Genomic DNA, 12736 nt, shown 5'->3' on the forward strand with positions numbered 1-12736 from the left:
GGTTGGACTAGATGACCTACAAGGTCCCTTCCAACTCTGTTAATCTGTAAAAAAAAAAAAAAGAAACAATTGAGCTAATGTATGGGTTTCTATGTGTTGTTTACATGTGTGTGTGTGATCCTGCTCCATGAAAACCACTTAAGAGACTGAACAGCCTCCTGTCTGAATTGGATCTGTAGGGCTCCTGCTCAAACAGGAGGTTTGACTAGAAGACCTCCAAGGTCCCTTCCAACTCTGTTATTCTATGTTTTACATGGGTTTCTGTATGTGTTCACATGTGTGTTAGAGACTCTGCTCCATGAAAACAAACAAGTAGGATCTATTTTAATTTGCCTTATAAACAGGCGAGTGGGTGTTATTTCAACTGCACTGTTGCTCATGCAGACATGACATTTTAATCCCAGGTTGGGTCAACAGGGATAGAAGTTGACTGCTTGGTCTCTCCTTCAGGCCCTCAGAAAGTGCCCTGTTTCTTTATTTTTAAAAATGAGTGTTTAAGCTTGCATTTTGCCAGTCTTCCCCCTGTTAATTTTTTTTTTATCTCTTTCCATTATCCCCTTCCAGGTTGTAAGACTATGAGTAGGAATTCTCTTGATTTGGTTGACTAGACTAGAGGCAACCTACTTTCAAGTCACGTGAGTAGAGAAGTGTTTCCAGATTTTGGCCATCTTAAGACTTGTGGACTTCAACTCCCAGAATTCTGTGGACTTCAACTCCCAGAATTCATGCTGTCTGGAGAATTCTGGGACTTGGAGTCCACAAATCTTAATGTTGCCAAGTTTGGAGGCCCCCAGAGTAGAGACAACCTACTCTGGGGGATCTTCCAAGTGAACAGTAGAATAATGTTTCACTAATGAAGGCAAGGTTTAGAATAACGTTTGAACCAATCCAACAGAATGATCCGAAACAAGTAATTTTCCCCATGCAGTACAAAGATTATAGCTCCAGAGAGTGGATTTGGGATGCCATTAAGCATGACACCAAGGTTGTGTTTGTACACCATGCTTAACGAGGCCAGCTACACACCTCACAACTGAATTGACACAACTTTTAGCAATAGCAGTTAGCAGTTAGACTTATATACCGCTTCATAGGGCTTTCAGCCCTCTCTAAGCGGTTTACAGAGTCGGCATATTGCCCCCACAATCTGGGTCCTCATTTTACCCACCTCGGAAGGATGGAAGGCTGAGTCAACCCTGAGCCGGTGAGATTTGAACCACCGAGCTGCAGAACTAGCAGTCAGCTGAAGTGGCTGCAGTACTGCACACTAACCACTGCACCACCTCGGCTCTTTAATCATCTTCATGCTAGATTTGAAGTTCAATTGGTTGGGTGAATGGCTCCCATGCTTGCATTATAGTTTTGGATATCATGCAACTCCAGGAAACGATCCACAGTACAAACACATTAGTCACCCCTCTTGTTCAAGGACTATCCTGATGGACAAGATCACATGAGAAGTGTTGTCCGGCATGACGGTTTTGCCCACTTCTTGGCATGTTAATTAATGAAAACTATCTGAATTTATTATTATTAAGTTGTAAGTCCCTCAGATTCTCCTGGAACCATGACACAAGTGGAATATACATTTGCTAAGCAAACATAAGCAAATGAAATGTCCATCTCTGAAACCAAAAAGTTCTTGGGACATTCATGAAGTCGTGAAGTTTAAGTTGTGTTCTTGACGTTGACGTTCAACTTCAGCTTGAATTTGCAGTTGAGTTCTGGAACTTCTTGAACTTGCCTCCAGAAGTTGTGAAGGCTCCAACACTGGAAGTTTTTAAGAAGAGATTGGACAGGCATTTGTCTGGAATAGTATAAGGTCTCCTGCTTGAGAAGAAGGGTTGGACTAGAATACTTCCCTTCCAACTTCAGATATGGTCTTCCTGCAGGATTCTGAGGCCACGGAGTGTATAAATATAATATCCATCATAATACTCCTTCCTTTGCTCCGTATCTTTAGTCTGTTATGCATTTGGTTTTGGCTGCAGCTCAAAGAACAAAAATTGAGTGCTTTATAGGAAATTAGTTGTGATGCCAACATTGTTCCCAATTCTATGCATATAGCATCCCAGTCTGAATTCTTGCATCCCTGTTCCTCTTCTGGCTTCCACGGAACAAGCTTTTAACACTGGAGATTTTTATGTAAGCTCATAGAACAGGCACCAGTTATAAAAGGATGAGATCACAAAGTTGCAAGAAACCTTAGAGGTCCTTCGGGCTCATCCTCTACCCAATGCAGTAACTTTCATAACCTTATAAAGGGAATGTTAAGTGTGTACACCTGGGATTTACCATTTTTCTCAATTTTTTTCTTTACATGGCTTGGACGATTCACCAACATTTCCCCATTAATTATCTCATACAATCAGTCCAGCGTCTACTTCTTTATATTGATTATTTCCTAGTATGATTTGATTGCTTATTTCCTACCCCATGACGATCATTAAGTGTTGTACCTTATGATTCGTGATGGATGTATATTTTCTTTTGAGAGCATCTGCACCAAAGACAAATTCCTTGTGTGTCCAATCACACTTGGCCAATAAAGAATTCTATCCTGTCCTGCGTTGCGTTGCATTCCGTTGTGTTCCATTCCATTCTATTCTGTTCTTATTTCGATTCTATTCTACTTTATGATGGTGTTGCTGTGATAACAAATAAATCAGTGTTTCTCAACCTTGTCAACTTGAAGATGTCTGGACTTCAACTCCCAGAATTCCCCAGCCAGCGAATGCTGGCTGGGGAATTCTGGGAGTTGAAGTCCAGACATCTTCAAGTTGACAAGGTTGAGAAACACTGAAATAAATTAACGGAAAGAAGTATAGATTGGCTGCTTTGAGTGTCTGCAGAACAAAGAAGACTTGAGAAAAATAAATACATGGAAAGTAAATAAATAAGCAAATTACGCATGTTCAGGCCAGCATCACCAATTAAGTCCTTTTGAGAAAATAAAATTAGTTGTTCCATGTGCTGGGAATGTTTCTTACAATTCATACGTGAAACTGTGCCACACTCAAATTTTGATTTTTAGAGCTCCTATTTTAATTTGTTCTATAATTCATAGGGTTAGTGGAATGCATTATTTACTGTTTACACTTTCTCTAAATGATGTGAACTGTGATAACCAAGTGTGTTTAGTTTAAAGCTCAATGGAGATACTGTATGTAGATTTTGGATAGAAAATGTAAAATTAATTTCTAATGAGGTCTTGGAATATATATTAGTTTATCTCAGATTTGTTGTTTGTCTACTCACATTGTGCTCTCTGCGCTTGATTTTTCTGTTTTCTGTTACTTATTTCTTGCATTCTTTAAAAAATATACAGTATAATAAACAGCTAAAAAAATAATGTTTCTAACATTCTCATCCAAATTAGGCTTCACGTTTCCATGACTGATCTTGTTTCCACAGTGAAACCAATGCTTTCCCTTGGGGGAAAAAACAAGAATGTGAAATATATCATCTTCATTCATCATCTTCATTTAATTACCCCATAATCCCTTGCAGGGTGAAGTCTGAGCAGCTGAATGGAGCTAGCAGAGTGTTTGAACCCAGGACCCAGATTGTTGGGGGCAATATGCTGACTCTCTGTAAACCGCTTAGAGAGGCCTGAAAGGCCTATGAAGCGGTATATAAGTCTACTGCTATTGAATGGCCAGATGCCCTTCCTGTCGCCAATGCGGAGTTTTGTGCAGCTGATATATTCCCAGTGTGCCCAGAGAGAGAAATAGCTGCCTCTACCTAGGATCGAATTCACAGCCTCCTGATTGTGAGGCGAGAGCTCCATCTCTAGGTTACCACACCACTCAATGTATGTACTACTCAAACTCCTGTGTCTGTACGTAACCTTTAATTGAGTGCACCAGTGCGTCATAAAACCAAGGTTTTTGAACCAAGGTACCTCAAAGGGGATAACTTACAAAATGCATCCAAAATACAGGACCTTTTACTCACATGGGATGGTAATTTGGAAACACAAGTAAGGTTCTATATTGAGGAAAGAAAAACGAAATGCACAGGTACAGTATAGGTGGTACCTTGCTCAATAGTAGCAACTGTGAGAGGGATCTTGGAGTCCTAGTGGACAACCATTTAAATGTGCAGCAGATGCCAAAAAAGCCAACACAGTTCTCGGCTACATAAACAGATGGATAGAATCAAGATCACGTGAAGTGTTAATACCACTTTATAAGGCCTTGGTAAGGCCACACTTGGAATACTGCATTCAGTTTTGGTCACCACGGTGTAGAAAAGATGTGGAGACTCTAGAAAGAGTGCAGAGAAGAGCAACGAAGATGATTAGGGGACTGGAGGCTAAAACGTATGAAGAACAGTTGTAGGAACTGGGGATGTCTAGTTTAATGAAAAGAAGGACCAGGGGAGACATGATAGCAGTCTTCCAATATCTCAGAGGTCGCCACAAAGAAGAGGGAGTCAGCCTGTTCTTCAAAGCACCTGAGGGTAGAACGAGAAGCAATGGGTGGAAACTAATGAAGGAGAGAAGCAATCTAGAACTAAGGAGAAATTTCATGATAGTGAGAACAATTAACCAGTGGAAGAGCTTGCCTCCAGAAGTTGTGAATGCTGCAACACTGGACGTTTTTAAGAAGAGATTGGACAACCATTTGTCTGAAATGCTATAGGGCTTCCTGCCTAGGCAGGGGGTTAGACTAGAAGACTAGCAGAGGGCTCGCAAAATAAAGAAAAGCAAAAGAACAGGAAAGATGTTTCCCCTTTTGCGTTTGAGCATGCAAGGAGGGACAAGAAAGGAGAAAGGGGAAGAGGAAAGAGAAAAAAGATGGGAAGAGAGCAAGGAAGAAAAAATAAGGAAAGAGGGGAAGGAAGAAGAAAGGAGAATGAAGAGGGATGGAAAAAGAAGAAAAGGAAGGAAGGAAGGAAGGAAGGAAGTTACGTTCAAGTTCAAGATAATTTTATTTATAGGCTGCCCAATCCCGGAGGACTCCGGGCGGCTTACAGAGAGGGGAAAGAAAAGAAAATAAAGAAAATAAAAATAAGATAGACAAGTTAAAAACTACACAAATTCATTCATTTCAGTCGGGGCTGGACCTCAACAATGAAGTCAACAGCCCCAGGCCTGCCGGAATAGCCAGGTCTTGACAGCTTTTCTGAAGGCCATGAGAGTGGGTGAGGTCTGGATTTCTGGGGGTAGTTCGTTCCAAAGGAAGGAAGGAAGGAAGGAAGGACGGAAGGAAGGGAGGAAGGAAGGAAGGAAGGGAGGGAGGGAGGGAGGGAGGGAGGGAAAGGAAAGGAAAGGAAAGGAAAGGAAAGGAAAGGAAAGAAGGAAGGAAGGAAGGAAGGAAGGAAGGTTATAATGAGAGGGAGGTAGGGTCTGAGGGAAGTCCTGCCTTAGCATTTGGCCACCCTAGGTAACCCTGACAGGAGTGGCATTGAGCTGGCCATGCCCACTCTCCCCATGCCTACCCTGGCCACGCCTACCCCATCACACACACACACACACACACACAGACACACACCTCGAGGTCAAACACAACCCTGATGCAGCCCTCAATGAAATCAAGGCTGACACTCCTGCTCTAGAACTTGACTTTTGGCTAACAAGGAAAGAGGAACAAACAACTATTGAACAAGTAACCAGTTTAATCGACTTTAGTCACAAACAGCCCTAAGACAGTTTCAGCCTAAAGCTAGGCACTTTTGAAGTGTTTGGCTCATTTATTTGGCTTAGCCTGTTCATTTTTATTATTATTAAAAGGTTTTTTATTAAACACACATTAAAACATTGGACACAGTGTAACCGTCCTGGCAATGTCTTTGCCATATATACTAGAATATAAAGTTAAATATTATAACCACCATTCTTATTTACCATTGATCTGTTCAATATTTACAAATATAAGGATATCGTATTTCCAACCATGTTGCTTTGTTCTTGTCTTATACATTTTCACTGTTATGATTTCATATATCGTTCTAATCTCCATTCTATAAATCATAGTCATTTCCTATTTTGGGTCTTTCCTTTTTTTTTGTTCCAACCATCAATAAAATTGATCCCAGATCTTATAAGATTCTGATTCGTCTTCGTTCTTCAAATCCGACATCAATTTATCCATTTCAGCACAAAGCAGAATTTTCCTAATTACTTCCTCTTCTTGTAGAATTTCCCTGTTTTTCCAGTTTGGGCCAAAAACCATTCATGCTTCCCAGTGGTGGGATTCAAATAATTTAACAACCGGTTCTCTGCCCTAATGACCAGATGGGTAGGCAGGGCGTGGTGGTCATGTGACTGGGTGGGCAAGGCCAACTCAATGACACTCAGGTTGATGGGCGCTTCGCCTTAGCTGTTACAATGTAACGAGCGTTAACCAGAGAGGCAGTTTCTGTAAGCAGGGCAATAAAGATTAGGCTAGAAACAACAGCAGAATGTTTCCTTCCTGCCTTCCTTACAGGATTAGCCCTGGAAAGTGGAAAAAAGCAAAAGGAGATTTCTTCCAACAACCGGTTTTCTGAACTGCTTGGAAAGTTAACAACCAGTTCTCCCGAATAGGGGCGGACTGGCTGAATCCCACCACTGATGCTGCCGTAATGATATGTATGTTAGCATGTTCAAAAGGCACACCACCTGGGGCCATGACATAGTTAAATGGGTTGTGGAAAGAGCCAGTTAATACTCAGTGCCTATTACTGAGTCACAGTTGTGCAAACAGTGTGACAGAAAGGGAAGTTAACCTCGTGTCTCAAACCTTTGCTAGGTTTGCCATAGGCCAATGTTTTCAGTGCCTTGAATTATTTCTCTTCCCCATTCCTCTGCTACTAGGTAAGGGTGCATTAATAAAACATAACAAAAGCATCCGCCTGGGTGTTAATTGTGGCCCATCTTTTTCACTTAGTTCTAAAAGCCGGTGTATTTCTAATCAATAAATGCAGTGCATTTATCAAACACCGCACTATAAATAAAAATCCATTACCATAGCGCATAAAATAGCTGTTTGGAGTGACTTTTGCACAGTGTTTTAACAAGATACTAAAGATACGTTACTAAAAATACTATACTACCGTTAATTCTGGAGTAGCAATAGCAACAGCACTTAGACTTATATACCACTTTACAGTGTTTTTACAGCGGTTCACAGTGTCACAGTATTGCCCCAACAATCTGGGCCCTCATTTTACCAACCTTGGAAGGATGGAAGGCTGAGTCAACCTTGAGTCTGGTGAGATTTGAACTGCAGCTAGCAGTCAGCTGAAGTAGCCTGCAATAGTGCACTCTAACCACCAGGCCACCTCGGCTCTTAAGTAGTAGTTGGATATACCATCACTTTAACCGCAATTTTTAGAGTGAGCACAGCAGTCCTAGAGCATAGAATATGGAATAATAGAGTTGGAAGGGACCTTGGAGGTCTCTTTTTGAAAACCTTCAGTGATGTAGCACACACAACTTCTGGAGGCAAGCTATTCCATTGGTTGATTGCTCTCACCATTAGGTAATTCCTTCTTAGTTCTAGGTTGAAACTTCCTAACAATGAGAACAATTAACCAGTGGAACAGCTTGCCTCTAGAGGTTGTACGTGCTTCATCACTGGAAGTTTTTAAGAAGAGACTGGACAGTCACTTGTCTGGAATGGTGTAAGGTTTTCCAAAGCACCTGAAGGCCAGGCAAGGAATCATGGATGGAAACTGAACAAGGAGAGATTCAACCTAGAAATAAGGAGAGATTTTCTGACAGTGAGAGCAATCAACCAACGGAACAGAAGTTGCCTTCAGAAGTTGTGGGAGCTTCATCCCTGGAAGCTTTCAAGAAGAGACTGGACTGCCATCTGTCAGAAATGGTGTAGGGTCTCCTGCTTGTGTGGGGGTTGGACTAGATGACCTACAAGGTCCCTTCCAACTCTGTTAATCTGTAAAAAGAGTCTTCTGCTTGAGCAGAGGTTCGACTAGAAGACCTTCAAGGTTCTTTCCAGCTTTTTTCAGATTGATTGGCTGATTGATTGATTGGCTGATTGATTGATTGGTTGATTGCTTGATTGGCTGATTGATTAGGTGATTGATTGGCTGATTGATTGATTGATTGGCTGATTGATTGAGTTACAATCCATCTGGAGGATACCATGATGGTGAAATCAATACAAGACTAGATAAGCCAGTGATGTGACTTGCTGAGAACCTCAAAGGTCTTTGGCACAAGCCCTTTGTGCTCAACCTGGTTGCAAATCCTGGGGTGTTTTTTTTCCCACCTCACCTTCCTGCAATGAAACCATAAGACGGAAGCCCCACGGCTCACATTCCTCTGCAACCAGCATCTCTTCAGCTCTTTCCATGCAGTCAATTTCTGATTTATGTCGGCTCTCTCGGATACCCAAGAAGGAAGCACGCGAAGGGAATTGCAGATCGCGGTTTCTATAAATAGCCTGCGACACCGGAGTAAAAGTTGTGGCACAGATCAATAGCCTGTCGCAAGGAGAGCTTGCGGCTGACATCTCCCCTGGGGGCAGGTGGGGGGGGGATAGAGATGCTGAAGAGAATTGATAAATGAGTTGCAAATTCTGTGGCTGTTTGTGTCTATCTAATTAACAAAGGGTGACTGGGATCAATAGAAATGAAGGAGCTGGGCTAAAAATAGAGCTCGTGCTGGAGATGCAGCCTGCGGGCAGCCGCTTGGAATGAAAACGTCCTCTTGAATGATTATCCCTTTTGGCCAGGAAGCGATGCTAAATGCTGCAAGGAAGCATTGCAGCCCCCCCCCCCCAAAATACTGCCTTAACACAACTCCCCAACAGATGGAATTGACCTAACCCAAAAATCAAGCAAGGCACTAATACCACTCTATAAAGCCTTAGTAAGACCACACCAGGGGTGGGTTTCAACCGGTCCGTGCCGGTCCGTGCGGACCGGTTGGTCGGTGAACCCGGAAGTAAGTAACTTCTGGGGACGCCGAAGGGCCCACCCGCAAACCAATCTTTGAAGGCTTCTGCGCTTCCACGCAGCGCATGGCACATACAGCGCCTGCGTGATTCTCCGTGAGCAGCTGGAGCATCGTGCAGGCACTAAGACGCATGTGTGAACTGCGCGCGTGCATGTGGACACCGCCAGCCCCGTTCCAACCGAACCGGTTGGAACGGGATAAGCAACCCACCACTGGACCACACCTAGAGTACTGCATCCAATTTTGGTCACCACGCTATAAAAGAAGACACTCTAGAAAAAGTGCAGAGAAGAGCAACCAAGATGATCAGGGGACTGGAGGCTAAAACATACGAAAAACGGTTGCAGGAACTGGGCATAGCTAGTCTAGAGAAGAGAAGGACCAGGAGAAACATGATAGCAGGCTTCCAATATTTGAAGGGCTGCCAGAAAGAGGAGGGAGTCAAGCTATTCTCCAAAGCACCTGAAGGCCAGTTAAGGAATAATGGATAGAAACTAATCAAGGAGAGATTCAACCTAGAAATAAGGAGAATATTTCTAACAGTGAGAACAATCAACCCATGGAACAGAAGTTGCCTTCAGAAGTTGTGGGAGCTTCATCACTGGAGGCTTTCAAGAAGAAACGGGACTGCTATCTATCAGAAATGGTGTAGGGTCTCCTGCTTGAGTGGGGGGTTGGACTAGATGACCTAAAAGGTCCCTCCCAATTCTAACTTAATCTAAACGTCCAACTGGAGAGAGAAAAAGTATGCAGCAGGAGTCCTTGGTAGGGTTAGTAACAAAACCAGGACCACTTCATTTTTCTGGGAAAGTTATGACCAACATTGGACATTTCTCTCCCTTTCAGGAACTGGATTTCTTTTCCTTTTTTTTAAGGAGGATTATTTTTTCTGGAATGAAATGTAGAAAGCAATCCATCAGCTTCAGACATCTAAAGCACCAAGTTGGCAACGTCAGCAGGGGACTTCTTAAATCCCTCCTCTCCCCCCATCCTAATCCTGGTCCTGTCCATTCTTTGTTGTTTTCCTTTGAGGGGAAAAACATCTGAATCTATGTGCCGCTTCCTTGTCTTTCTCCCACCAAGGTTAAGATTTAATTTACTCATTCTATTTATTTAATTAAATGTGTGGGCTGCCTGTCTCTCTGCAAAGGTGACTCTAGGCAGAGCTTACAACCTCAAAATAAAACCGTGGATGGATGGATGGATGGATGGATGGATGGATGGATGGATGGAGAGACAGACAGGCAGAGAGACAGACAAACAGATAGACAGCAATGTATAAAATTGCAATCAAATTATAATGAAAATACAGACTATAACTAAAAGATAAGAGAGAACTGCTCTTAGCCAATCAACCACTTCCTGTTCTGACCGAGGCCCCCCAAGATCATGAAGCAGACTCCCCATCCTGATCAAACCTCATTTATAGAGGTTAAAGGGAATAATTCCTCTCCAGCAAAATCCTGGCAAACAGTCTTTCATGAGATTTCACAACTGCAAACCTTTATCAGGCTTTGAGAGGCCGATATCTTCCAAACACCATGCTGTAGAAGCAATTACTTGGCACGAAGTCCGGAATAGATCTTTACCCTAATGAATTGAACTGATCGTCTCCTGCAAACTCCCCTCTCCTTTCGCTCCTCCTTATCCCCTATGGGAGGGGCCATTCACTGTCCACCTTTAGTTTCAGTTTCAGTTTATTAGGAGTTGTATGCCGCCCACTCTCAAGAGACTCATGGCGGCTTACAGATAAAGGCAGGAAGGGGGAACATATAAAAATTAAAAAGAACAGACATTAAAATTTCACAACATTCATAAAGCTTAGAATGGGGCTGGATAAATCAACAGCCCCTGTTCCTGCCGGAACAGCCAGGTCTTAATCGCTTTGCAGAAGGCCGGAAGAGTAGTACGGGTCCGGATCTCCATGGGGAGATTGTTCCATAGTACTCCCAGGTCAGCCCTTGTTCCTTAGCTGTTCCCTTCTCCTGACAGCTCTGCACATGCACACACTGGGAACCGACTCCAGGACTGGCCCATGTTCCTCCCCAACCTCCTTGCTGTCTGAATCTGCCACCTGCTCCGCTGGTCATTGGTGAGCCACAACACCACCAGTGTAGTACACAGTGTAGAACACACACACACACTGGTAAATTGCTGAAGCAAGGTCTTCAGATTCTTTGGAGGAAAAGTGCCACATCCATATGATTGCTTGAGCTATCACCAGTTGCTCCCTAAAGCTGACACTGCAGTGCTCACTACACATAGAAATGACTGACCAGCATTCTCTCCCACCAGGACTAATCTTAGCAGTTGAGAAGACATTGATTATTTTTTTCCCCAATATGTTTTGCATTAGCTGTTAGCAATAGCAATAGCACTTAGACTTATATACCACTTTACAGTGTTTTCCAGCCCTCTCTAAGCAGTTTACAGAGTCAGCGTATTGCTCCCAACAATCTGGGTCCTCATTTTACCCACCTCGGAAGGAGGGAAGGCTGAGTCAACCTTCAGCCTGGTGAGATTTGAACTGGAAAATTTCAGGCAGCTGGCAGTCAACAGAAATAGCCTGCAGTACTGCACTCTAACCACTGCACCACCGCAGCTCATATGGACTCCAATTCCAAATCTGAACATCTTTCCTTTCCTTTTTTTAAAATCTTGGATATTCTTCTGTCTGAGATCAGATTTAATTTGGGGAAAGTCTATCATCATTTGATATTTTGAGGCTTGTTGTTCTTGTTGCTATTGCTTAGGATGAAATGATAGGAAAAGGAGTGGCAGAACCTGGGGGTGGAGTGAAAAGGAGCATCAGCCTGGCATCCATACATAGCCACAAGTGAATTAAGTCCAACTCCCCATGAGTGCCAGTGAACCTTATCTAATCTAAGCAGATGCCAACTGTGGTGGTTCCTATTTTTCTGCTTGCATTTATACGTGCTTTTGAACTGCTAGGTTGGCAAAGGCTGGGACAAGTAATGGGAGCTCGATCTGTTATGCGGCGCTAGGGATTCGAACTGCTGACCTTTCTGATCAACAAGCTCGACGTCTTAACCACTGTAGAGCAATAAATCAATTCAATTAAAGCCGACTTGGTCTTTCAGGCCTGAGGAAAACATTGCAAACATTCAATCAGTTTTGGTGGTGTCAGTGTGAACATCTGGTCCAACCTGAATTCCCTCTCCCCTTCTACTTTTATCCGACTCTATTGTGTTACGTGTTTTAATTATTATTCCACAGAGCTGGCATGGGGCAGCCGGGATGACATCACGTCACAGCTCTCGAGCCAACTGTCTCTGTGAGAAGCAGCATGTCAGGGCTGAAAGACTTTTTGTTTTTCAGAGATGAAAAGGGAAGGGGGTCTCATCACAGAGCAGCATGATTTTTTCTCGCGCGCTCTCCATCACAGGTTCCGCTAAAACTTTCCATGACTGCTGCTGGCATCTTTCTCACCAAATTAATCACATCAACTCCTTTCCCACTGGCAAGCAAATGCTAAATGTGAGCTTGAAGGCAAAACAAAACATCAGTTCGGTTTGTACATTAGTCGAGACTAAGCTGGGGTTGGATAATGTGTGATTCGGTAATCTTTGAGGAGCTGTGCTATTATTTGGGACATTCACACTGACTTAGAATCCTAAGGCATAGAATCACAGGCTGGAAGAGACCTTCAGAAGCCTTTGAGTCCAACTCTCTACCAATACTTAAAGGTAAAGGTTCCCCTCGCACATATGTGCTACTAATTCCCAACTCTATCCTGTATTTGACAGGATAGCACTCAAAGTCATCAAGAATCAGGAACAACTGAATGGTTAAAATAACAAGTGTGAG

Source organism: Thamnophis elegans, chromosome 8 (genome assembly GCF_009769535.1).
Source record: "Thamnophis elegans isolate rThaEle1 chromosome 8, rThaEle1.pri, whole genome shotgun sequence".
Lineage (NCBI taxonomy): Eukaryota > Metazoa > Chordata > Lepidosauria > Squamata > Colubridae > Thamnophis > Thamnophis elegans.